This window comes from Thamnophis sirtalis, unplaced genomic scaffold (assembly GCF_051295495.1).
Source record: "Thamnophis sirtalis isolate CommonGarterSnake01/CBP01778 unplaced genomic scaffold, rThaSir2_p1.2 scaffold_4, whole genome shotgun sequence".
Lineage (NCBI taxonomy): Eukaryota > Metazoa > Chordata > Lepidosauria > Squamata > Natricidae > Thamnophis > Thamnophis sirtalis.
The window spans coordinates 106,881,523-106,894,216 of NW_028261384.1; positions in this window are offsets into that span (position 1 = coordinate 106,881,523).

A 12,694-nucleotide genomic window follows, 5' to 3' on the forward strand; every position below is an offset into this window, starting at 1 on the left:
GAAGATCCTACCAAATGTCTTGTTTTATTACTAGGGTCGATGCATATCTTCCCTAGGGAAGAAAATTCCAATCAGTCTCATCTGACCAGAAGATCAGTATTTATACGGCTTTATCTTTGCATATTGTAAGGCAACAGAAGTCCCCTTTGGGCAACCAATACATTTTGTAAATAAATACAAAATATATACAGCATATGTAGATGTTGATAATTGAATCCAGAAACCTGAAAACTACACAGCTCAAAAGAGCTGTTCTCATTTCTGAACTTCTTTTTAACATTAGTATTTCTCCATTCTAAATGTAACAGTTCCCCTAATTAAAAATCGGATGTTGGAAAAAAATAATTATTACCATTGTGCAATTTTGTTAATTAGAGGTGGGTTGCCAATTTTTTGCTACCAGTTTGGTAGCACTCGTGTTGTTCTGCGCATGTGCAGAAGCGTCCGGGTGGCAGGGTGGAGCCTCCCAACACCGCTACTAGTGATTCACCCAATCTGGGCCGAACCAGGAGCCATCCACCTCTGGTTAGTGAAAATATTGACATTGCTATCCATCCTATAACTAATTCTGTGCAGCTTTCAATCAAAATTTAAAACATTACAGAAACCATAGTAAAATTATAAAAATGATGTCACACATTACTATTTTTTTGAAATGATTTTCATTTTTGTCATTTATATTTTACTTTGTCCCTCCTTTTGCATCCTTTCTTCAATGATTCTATACTACCATTTCTTTGATTTTAATGTAACCCTTGCATTTCTCAATTCATTTAGTATTTGTTACTGGCAATTAAGGCCCACAAGAGTGCCTTTTGGGCAATGGCAGATATGCCCACTGTCATCGGGTAAATCCATGTTTCAGCAGGATTCACTATCGAACCCTCTGATGAATCAAGAAATACAAGAGTTGAGAGGGTGGGGATGACGGCTCTATGACATGACATGCAGTCTAGGAGCTCCAGGATTGCTGTCAATATCTCTGCTGCTGGATGGTCCTTTTGGACCTAAACCATCCGATAGAGATGGTCATAGAGAAGGGCACGTCCTGCTGATGTCAGGGACATCGCAAAGTCCCTCGTTGATCCAGGAGAAGCTCTTTTTTCTGGCAAAAGAGAAGCAGTCATTTAAGCTGCAGAAGCTTGGGACAGCCTCTGAAAGGAAGAAAAGTAGGAGAGAGAGTGTGTCAAAATGGTGAGACAATTTTTTACTATTAGAGAAGAAAACACCCCAAAAGACTTAAAGTAAAATTAAAATTGAAGGCCAAAGACAGCAAGCAGTGGATTAAGCCTGAATTAAACTTAGTGTGTTATCTTTTTTTAATTTTGCTTTTTTTTTTGGATGGAACTTTTACAAATGCCTCTTACTTTTTAAATTGGACTGGTTTCTTTTTTCCCTCTTTTATTTTTTCTTTTGTGGATTATGATTTTCTTTCTTTTCTTTTTACAACCCTCAGCTGGATTGTTTGCTTTTCAGCACTTTTTTTCTTTCTTAAAGTTTGGAATTTAAAGAGAGGGGTAGAGGCAGAGGAAAAAAAACAGCACTCCCATCTAGAGACTGGAGGCTTGGAAATATCAATTTTTATTCCCTTTGAACATTCAACTCATATCTAATATTTCAAGGCTCTTGATTTAGTTTATTAAAAGAGATAGTGGGAAGAGTACAGATTGTTTATGCAGGTGCTCTTCTGGAGTACTATCAATAGCTGGATTGGAGTGAAGAGAAAACCTTGACTTGAAAGATTATAGTGAACTTGTTTGAAACTTAACAAAAAGGCTTTGGACATCTTAGTGGCAGTGTTTATAACTTGGAAGAATGGCACTGGCAGGCCTGCATTTATATTCCTTTTAGAATTTTGGCCTGCCACACTTTTTCTTATTTCATTATGCTGTTTCTATAAGTATAGTCAATGGGAGGAGGGATTAGAAGGAGTAGGATTTTGGAATGTATTGTTTTCATTTTTTGCTAAAAGCCAAGATCATCCTTTGTCTCCACACCAGTACACCTGACCGGAAGAAGCTGGGCATGGACGCCAGCATGGAAGAAGGAGATTGGACCATGTGATGGATTGTGGGTGTGGGGACAAGATCATGAACTTTTAACTGGGTGGGATTCTGATGTAACTTCCAGAGTTGGGATCCCACAGCTATGTGCAAACATGCCTGCTTTATTAAATTGGAACTTTAAGCATAGTTTTGCCTTCGATTCTGATTTGATTCTACATGATATTTGGAACGCTGACAGGCGCAATATGAAGAAGGGAAAGAATTAACATTGCAAATGATCATGTTTGAAATTCAAAAAGTACAAATAAGTACAAAAAACCTTGAAGAGAGGATGGAGAACATACAATAAAATAACAGAAAAAATAGAGAGAAGACTTGAGAATATTTATAAAACGATGATGAAATTTGAAGATAGAGTTAAAAAAATTGAAGAAAAATATGAACAAAGCGATAAGAAAATTGTTGACTTTGAAAGCAAATTGAGCCTGGTTGGAAACGACAGAAGTAGAATGTTGAAAGGAGAGATTAACGAACTGGAACTCTATCTCAAATCCCAAAATATGGAAGAAGAAAAGGGAGAAAATTTGGCAGAAACAATGAGAGAAATTCTGGCAGAAGCACTGGTGATAACCAAAAGCATGCGGATGGAAGGAACAGATGGAGGGTTTCAAGTCTTTACAAGATATGCAAGGAACAACAAGATGCCAAGAGAAGTCCACATAAGACTCATAAAAAAACAATTAGAATACAAATACCACCAATGGCAAGAGATATAGGACTGCACTACTACTGGGAGGATACAGGAGGAAGAAATGAAATGTTCAAATAAAAATTAAGTTAAACTTAGTTAAATTTAGAGTATTATGCATAAAATAAAGTAATAATAGTTAAAGCTAAATATATGATTAATAATGATATATGGAGAGGATGCTTAAAAGCTTTGTTATAAAAGATAAATAATTCTATATAGAATAGAACATAAACATGTAATACTGTTGGATGAATTCAGGATGATGTAAATGCTATAATATAAATTTATATGAAATTTAGAATATTTTACATTAAAATGATGTAATAATAGCTATAGTCAAATGAATGTTTAATAACCATAATTATTGTATGCATATATATTAGAATGATGATATGAGTTTTTATGTAAATTGCAAGTGAAGATTATTGTGAGAAAGCATAAAAGTTTTGTAACCAGTCGACACACTGTAAGTAATTGGAGAAAGTTTTTTATTTTATGTGTGTTTATGTCTGTAGGTTTTATGCTTGTCTAAAAATAAAAACTTTTTTATAAAAAAAGAAATACAAGAGTTATACTAATATCAAAGAAATGGCAGAACAGAATCATTAAGGAAAAAATCATTTTTGAAAAAATTCTAAAGGAGAGACAAATAATATTTTAAAACCACAATGACAGATAATAGTAGAGTTGTCTTGTGTTCAGTTATCCCATTTTCAGTTGTTCCTTTTTCAGTTGCCCAGTGGCCGTGATGTGCGGTGAGATTTATTGCTGGTGAGGCAGCAATTTTTTTAGACTTGTGGACTTCAACTCCCAGAATCCCACAGCCAGGCATGCTCAGTTCCGATTTAAAGTGACAGCATTTGTTTTTCTCCTTTGCTAAATAAGTTTCCTTCATTCACTTTCTTTTTCTTCTCCCTTCCCCTCCTTTCTCCCTCTCTCTCTCCCTCCCCACTCTCAAACACACACACACACACACATACACACACACACACACACACACACAAGTTGGATTGGACTATCTCTCCTACACCCTTCCCTCTCTCATTCAAGCAAACTCTCTCTCAAACAAGCACACACACAAACACACACACAAACACACACAAAGTTGGATTGGAGGGAGTCAGGGAGACCACAGGAGAAGGCAGGAAGCCAGTCAAAGAGCCATACTGGACAACACACACAATTTCCCCCAGTCCCAGAAGTATCCAGCCGAGCTTCACTGATTACAGCTTCACTGATTACAGTGAAAGACAATGTGGCTCTGCCTGCAATCAAACTACACTTGGGGAGGAAGAGCATTTCCCTCCAGCCTTTGCCCAAAGCCCTGCACCAGGAGGATGAAGTTTGAATTCCACCCCCCACTCCGACCCACACGTACATTTTCCAGCTGTTTCAGAGGGGATTTTAACTCTGCTCTTACCTGCCATCATGAAAAGAAAAAAAATGTAAAAGGAAAAAGGCAAGAGCTGCGGTCAGGCTAAGCTAGTTGCTGCCAGAGTCATCGTGGATGACTCTGCTTAGTGCTTAACTGTTTTAAAACGCCTCTTAAAAAGTGCCCCTTATAGGAGGAGGCGGGAGAATGACGTGCCTCATTTATGTCAGGAATTTTTTGGCTTTTAACTTTGCTTAACTCTGCTCGAGTGATCATAAAATGCCAGACTAGATGAGGCACGTCATTCTCCCACCTCCTCCTGTAGAGGGCACTTTTTTAGAGGCTTTTTTAAACAGGTAAGCACTAAGCAGAATCATCCATGGTGATTCTGGCAGCAACTAGCTGAGCCTGACTTCTGCTCTTGCCTTTTTCCTTTTACATTTTTTCATGATGACAGTGGTGAGGCTCTGCCTCCCCTGACTACACATCCCTGCCCAGTGGTGGGTTTCAGATTCCGTTCCAACCAGTATGGTTGGAATTGCCCCAGAGTTACCCACATGCATGCACATGGCATATGTGCACATGCGTTGTAATATCAAATGATGCTTCCGCAAGCCTCCACGACACTCCAGCTTCTCAGCAGAGCACCACGCAGGCACCATACATTCCATGCGCATGCTGGAAGTGCCAAAAGCTTAAAGCACAGGTAAGGAGCGCACACCCTGGTCAAACAACCAAATGTTCAAAGCTTTAGGGAAGGCTAGGAGGATGGCGTCCTAGTGAACTTCAAGGGGCAGGGTTTTCCAAAGGGAGGGACAACCATGAGAAGACATCGTGCCTAGTTTTCATCCAATGGCAATATTTTGGGGATGGGACTAGGCCTAAGACCACTCTATCTGACCTTGTAGGGCAATAAAGGTCCTTAAGAAAGATGGTTCTGCAGATAACATATGCCAGTATTATATAGGGTGATGATCAGCACCTGGAATTACACTCAAAAAGAAAGTAGAAGCCAGCATAGATCACTTCTGAATTAAGCATTCAATGAAACCGTGCTAAATACAAACATATTCAAGTTACATAATTCAAAGAAACATAGAAGGGCACCATAGGCATAATATTACCATTTTCGAGTCTTCTTTTTCGGGAAAAGCAAATTCCATGACACAAATTAAGAATGATGGACGAGAAAAGTAAGGTAAGAAGAAGATTCTGGAAAAGATGAGATTTTATTGTCAATGTTATATACAGCAATTTTATAGCATAATTTAATATAGATAATTATTATTCAATAAAATAAGACATGGAAGCCTAACATTATAAACACCTTACCAAAGTGCACTTGAATGACAGCTGAACACTGCTTTGAAATTGACCACAGATTCCCAGGTGATGAAGGCAGTGGACAAGGAGAAATCCTCAAAGACCTGTTTAAGGGCAACCAGCATCCACCAATCCTTCTTCTTAAAGTGGTGTGGAGTTGAGGCAAGTGTCAACACAGTTAAATTAGAATCTTTAGCCATCTCCCAAAACTTTCTGTTTATGCCCAAAATGCATTCAAAAGGATATTATTTATACTAAACGGTCAGGTGTTTTTTTTTAACATTTGCTTCAGGACAGAAAATATCTTTCTTCTGCACAGTTGAGGCTTTCTTCTGGACTTCAAAGACATAGACTAGATCCCCTACCAGCATATATCTTGCTCAAGCCAAATTTATATATTTGTGCAGAGCAACTGCAGACCACAACCCATGAGAACAGAGGAATATGAGATTTTCTGCCTTTCAGCTCTAGGGATCCCAGTTTAACATGTATTTGGGATTAATTGGAGCTGGTTGGATTAAAGTACATATTCAAATGCTGAAAGAATATGTGCCGAGGTGGCGCAGTGATTAGGGGGCAATACTGCAGGCCGCTTCAGCTGACTGTTATCTGCAGTTCATCGGTTCTAATCTCACCGGCTCAAGGTTTCCTCAGCCTTCCATCCTTCTGAGGTGGGTGAAATGAGGACCCAGACTGTGGGGACGATATGCTGACTCTGAAAAACGGTTAGAGAGGGCTGAAAGCCCTATGAAGCGGTATATAAGTCTGCTATTGCTATTGATATGTGGGTCTCAGTGAGTGACTGCCTCGTTTAGCAAATGTTTGCATTTATGACCCTCCAGGGGAAGTATACCAAACTAAAGATGGGTCTATGAAACTGCAGCTGATGAATGTGGTAGAGTTCAAGGGATCAGTGAGGATTTTGCCTGAAACACCAAGTTTGGTGTCAACTGGTAAAAACTTCATCCCTGAATTTGAGACACATTTGCCATTGCAAAGGGACTTCCTTGCCCACCAAACACTATGAATCACCAAATAATTCAGACTGAACATTAAACAACTAAACTCTGAGACCCACAGTTCAACCCTGCGCTACAATTATCTCTTCTTTCAAGTTTTACCATTTAATTTATTCTTATAGGACTGGAAGTCCTCTTCATTATAGCCAAGTAATAGCAGGAAAAAATAATACAAATTCTTTGCAATGTAAAGTTTTAAAACCATTGCTGTATGTCCACTGCAATCCATGAGATAATCTAGGGCTTAGGGTGTTACTGTTACAGGCAAGATTCTTTAAAGTACAAATGTGGTCATGTTTAACCAATTGTCCTGTGCAGGTTTGTGTGGTAACATGCCAGCTGCTACATAATTAGCTGGATTAATGCAAATATGGGAGTGCTATATCATTGGCCACACAACACATATGGTATTCCATGTCATGGACACTAAAAAAAAGAAGGGAAAGGGGAGAAGGGGAACTCAGATACAAAACAGGTCATTTAGAAAACAAACACCGGGTCAGTCAAAAAAGACTCAAAGGCATTTAGACAATCCACAAAATAGGAAGAGTAAACACAATGAATTAGAAACCAAAGTACATGAGGGCAGGTATGATATTATTGCCAATATTGAAACTTTATGGAATAAAAACCACTTGCTGGAATTTGGTGAATGAAAATAAGACTTGAGTGATATGACAGAGGCATTGCAATAATGTGATTTACTCACCAATCAATGCTCAGAGTAAAGGAGAAGGAGGACATGACTTACCTTCATGGAATGTCCAAAGAGAAAATCCAGTGATTTTATTTTAAAGGTCAGCATTTTTTATTCTGTTTTGGTTGGGATTGTTAGCGGTAAATGATAATAAGATTCTTTAGTCTGGTATTTTCCTAACCAAAAAGACAACCAAGTAGAAAAAGTAGATACTTATGTCTAAGTAAAGGACATGTCTGCCACAGGTACAAGTCAGAAAGACCCTTAGAGAAGGGGAAAATCACTTTATATACTGTTCAAACATTTTTGGCTTTGGAATTTCTGCTCTGATTGGCTAGCATAATTTGAGTCATAATGCATCGAGAGACTATGGTCAGTAGTATATTTGTTCCATGTAAGTGTTCATTTAATCACATAATATTCTTAATATGATCTTGTTAATGAATAATTGGATATACAAGGGTGTTTTTTTTACCCTTTTAATGAGTTCTTTAAGTTCATTTTTACTGGTCCATTCTGAACCACCTCTTATCAAAACTTCATTTCCCCCATGAGGAATCTACTTCATATTAAAAGACAGAAACATTGGAGACGTTAATCAAAGGTGCTTCCATTAACTTAAAACAGATACCCAAAGAGCCTCCTTTCTTTCTCCCATCAGTCAGAATAGAACAGAACAGAAAAGAACAAAACAAAACAGAATCTAGAAGGACCATGGGGGGCCTACTGCGCATGCGTGAGAATAGAATGGCTGCCGAACTCTGCCGCTCCGAATGCCTAAGAACAAGAAGATACTAACCACGGCGCCCAGGACCCCTAACATGGTAACGGAGGGGTTCTTTTTGGGCGCCAGCCTTCAGCCTTCCCAGGGTGGTGGTTGTTTGGGGAGGGGGCCGCCTCTGAGCGGCTCCAGGAACAGCTCCGGAACAACGATATCCCCCCGGGCGTGGCTTTCTACATCGGCCTTTTAAACAGCTGGGAAGCGGCGGCGACGGCTCTGTGCGAGAGGCGGAGGCTTTGGCCCCGCTGTTTGGAGGGGTGCCGAACCCCCTCACTGACTGAACAATATCGTGGGGCTGGTTTATGCCCCGAAGAGGGGGTGGGAGGTCCAGGAGAGATGTTTGGACTGGACTGGGACTGGGACCGGGAGGCAGAGGAACTGGTTTCCTGTCTCCGCTATAGCTTCGCTGATTTCCCCCCCTGCACTTTGAAGCGGCGTTTTACTGAGATCTCGCCGCTGTTTCTGCAGGACTTTGAACGGCTTGACCATCTGCCTGTTTGGCTTAGAAGCAAAGCTGTAAGAATTCAATTACGGGCTCCCTGCGGCAGCCATTACCATCAGCTGCTATCATTGCAATCATCACTGCCTCAGGAGTGCTGTGGGAACTTGGACTCCCTCTAGTGGTCATTACGGGTATTTTTATTTTTTTTGGACCATCAAATACCCTTATTATCATCAAGCACTATTACATCAGAGAGGCAGTGTGCCAAGAACTTGGACTCCCTCCAGTGGCCACTATTGGTATTTCTTTCTGGCCATATACTTTTCTGGACCTTATACAGCTTCTTATTGGACTCCCACTAGACTTGTTAACGAGAAGGCCAATTTCTAAGATCTTGCCTTCACCAATTCGCACAACTGCTCATCCGCGCAATTTTTATTTGGTATGATGAGTGTATGGGACTGTATGTGGTTGAGTGAATGATCCCACTTTTATTATTCATTATCATTGTATTTTATGTGTTTTAACTTTTCTGTGGGGACTGTTTGGGTGAATGAATGAGTATGCCTGATTCGGAGGACCTGCCGGGAGAAGCGGGGGCCATGGGGGTGGTTGAGGGGACTAGAGACACGGGAGAGGGTCGGGGTATTACGGTCGTAACAGGGAGGGGCAGATATGGCGGGGACTTTAGGGCAGGCCATTACCGGGGAAGGAGGGTTCGCTACATTACAGAGATCCCTCCTTCCGGCCCTATGAGTCCCACTCCGAGACCAGATGGCGCAAGTGATCAGGACCCTGGACTCAGGCTGCTGTCGCTAAATGCCAGGTCTGTGGTACATAAAGCTCCTCTCGTCCGGGACTTAATTTTAGACGAGAGGGCAGACCTGGCATGTATTACTGAAACCTGGCTGGGCCCAGAGGGAGGAGTCCCCCTTGTAGAGCTGTGCCCAGAAGGATTTCAGGTGCTGGACCAGCCGAGAGCCCAGGGAAGGGGTGGGGGTGTGGCCGTTGTTATCTGGGAGTCGTTAGCTCCTCGTAGGGTCCCTGCTCCGGAGCTTGTCGGGTGTGAGTCTCTGCTGATAAAGTTGGACCTCAAGGGTCAAGTGGGTCTGCTGTTAACGTACCTGCCTCCCAACAGCGTTGCAGCAGCCCTCCCCTCGCTCCTCGAGTCGGTAGCCGAGCTGGCAATTGAGTTCCCTAGGTTGATGGTCCTGGGGGACTTTAATTTGCCTTCGCTCGGTGAAAACTCTGATGGGGCGCAGGAGTTCATGGCTTCCATGACAGCCATGGGCTTGACCCAAGTAATTCGGGGCCCAACCCATTCGGCGGGTCACACGCTTGACCTCGTATTCCTCTCGGAGCAGTGGATTTGTGACCTTGGTCTGAGGGGTAACGACATCATACCCCTGTCGTGGTCAGACCACTGCCTACTGAGGCTCGACTTCCGGAGACCAAACCCCCACTGTAGGGAGGAGGAACCGGCCAGGTGGTTCCGCCCCAGGCGACTTATGGAACTGCTAAGGTTCCAGACAGAGCTTGGGGTCATTCCTGATACTTTCGCCCACAGTCCGGTAGAGACTCTGGTTGCCGCTTGGCATTCGGCGGCATCAGAGGCCCTCGACCGGATTGCGCCACTACGGCCCCTCCGAGGCGGCGGATCCCGGAGACCCCCTTGGTTCACCGAGAAACTCCGGGAGATGAAGCGCCGGAGGAGATGCCTAGAGCACCGATGGAGGTCCGATAAGTCCGAATCGAACCGAGCAATGGTAACCACCTGCACCAAGGAATACACCAGGGCACTTAGGGCAGCGAAAAGATCTCACATAGCCACCTTGGTTGCGTCCGCTGAGTCCCGCCCAGTCGCCCTGTTTAGGATAACCCGCTCCCTATTAAATAAAAGGGAAGCGGGGGAACCCTTGCAGGGCAGAGCTGAGGATTATGCCCAATTCTTAGCGGACAAAATTGCTCGGTTTCGGTCGGACTTGGACTCCATCCCCGCAGTTCCAGCCGAGGCACAAGAGGATCAAGTAGAACATCGCTGGGTTGAGTTTCAGGATGTTACCCCCGGGGATGTGGACAAGGCCATGAGGGCTGTAAGTGCCTCCACCTGCGTACTGGACCCATGTCCCTCATGGCTGGTTACTAACAGCAGTGAGGTGACACGAGGCTGGATCCAGGCGGTTGTGACCGCCTCTCTTCGGGAGGGGAACTTCCCCGCCGCACTGAAAGCGGCGGTGGTGAGACCCCTCCTAAAGAAGCCATCTCTGGATCCAGCTGTTCTTAATAACTATCGCCCAGTCTCCAACCTTCCCTTCCTTGGGAAGGTTGTTGAGAAGGTGGTGGCCTTCCAGCTCCAACGGTCCTTGGAGGAAGCAAACTATCTCGACCCCTTCCAGTCAGGCTTCAGACCCGGTTACAGCACGGAAACCGCTTTGGTCGCATTGACCGATGATCTCTGGAGGGCCAGAGATGGAGGACATTCCTCCATCCTGGTCCTCCTTGACCTCTCAGCGGCTTTCGATACCATCGACCATGGTATCCTTCTGCGACGACTGCGGGAGGTGGGAGTGGGAGGCACCGTGTTGCGGTGGTTCTCCTCCTACCTCTCGGACAGGTCGCAGTCAGTGTTAGTGGGGGGGCAGAGATCGTCCCCTAGGCCCCTAACTTATGGGGTGCCTCAGGGCTCGGTCTTATCCCCCCTACTATTCAACATCTACATGAAACCGCTGGGAGAGATCATCCGCAGGCACGGGATCAGATACCATCAATATGCGGACGATACTCAACTGTATCTGTCCGCCCCGTGCCAACTCAATGAAGCGGCAGACGTGATGAACCGAGGCCTTGAAGCCGTTATGGACTGGATGAGGGTTAACAAGCTTGTGCTCAACCCAGAAAAGACCGAGTGGCTGTTGTGTTTCCCTCCCAAAGATTCCACCAATATTCCATCTCTCAGGCTGGGGGGGTCAAATTCTATACCCCTCAGAGAGGGTTCGCAACTTGGGAGTCCTCCTGGATCCACAGCTATCGTTTGACCACCACTTGACGGCTGTGACCAGGGGGGCATTCGCCCAGGTTCGCCTGGTGCGCCAGTTGCGGCTCTACCTGAATTGGGAGGCTCTCACAACAGTCACTCGGGCCCTTGTGACCTCTAGGCTGGAATACTGCAATGTGCTCTACATGGGGCTGCCCTTGAAGAGCATCCGGCGACTTCAGCTAGTACAGAACGCGGCCGCGCGAGTGATTGTGGGTGCACCTCGGTTCACCCACATAACACCTATCCTCCGCGAGCTGCGCTGGCTGCCTGTCGGTCTCCGGATGCGCTTCAAGGTGTTACTAGTCACCCATAAAGCCCTACATGGTAGTGGACCTGGATACTTGAGAGACCGCCTTCTGCCAATTACCTCCCTGCGACCAATAAGATCACATAGATTAGGCCTCCTCCATATTCCATCGGCCAGCCAATGCCGGCTGGCAACTACAAGGAGGAGGGCCTTCTCAGTAGTAGCCCCGACCCTTTGGAACGAGCTCCCCGTGGAGATTCGTACCCTCTCCACCGTCCAGGCCTTCCGCACAGCCCTTAAGAACTGGCTAGCCCGTCAGGCCTGGGGATAAGGATAGCCGCCCCTCCCGAATGATGAATGTATGTTGCGTACTATTTTATTATATGTCTTTATGTCAATGTCTGTATTCCCCCTCCCTGATTTTATGTGAGCCGCCCTGAGTCCCCTCAGGGAAATGGGCGGCCTACAAATATTAATAAATCTCTCTAAATCTCTCTTCTAGTCTGACCCACTGGTGGGATTCAGCCAGTTCACACCACTTTGCGAGTACCAATTGTTAACTTTCTGAGCAGTTTGGTGAACCGGTTGTTGAAAGTAATCATTAGGGCAGAGAACCAGTTGTTAAATTATTTGAATCCCACCACTGGTGTAGCCTCCTGCTTAAACAAGAGAAACTATACTATTTCAGATCCTTCTAGTCCCACAATGGCAAACCTATGGGATGTGTGCCAAAGGTGGCATGTAGCATACTGTCGGTGGGAATGCAACCCATAGCTTCAGTTCAACTCCACCACAATGTACATGTGCCAGCGGGATGGTCTTCGGATGTCTGCCACACATGCTCAGGGGATGGGGCATTTGCGTGGGAGCCTCACATGCATATGTGGGGTGGAGGATATATGGGGTCCATGTGCACATATACAGAGGTGAGTGGATGTTTGGGGTGTGCATTGAATATTGGGGATGTGGTGCATACATGCACATTGAGCACTCTGTCTAGAAAAAGTTAGCCATTACTG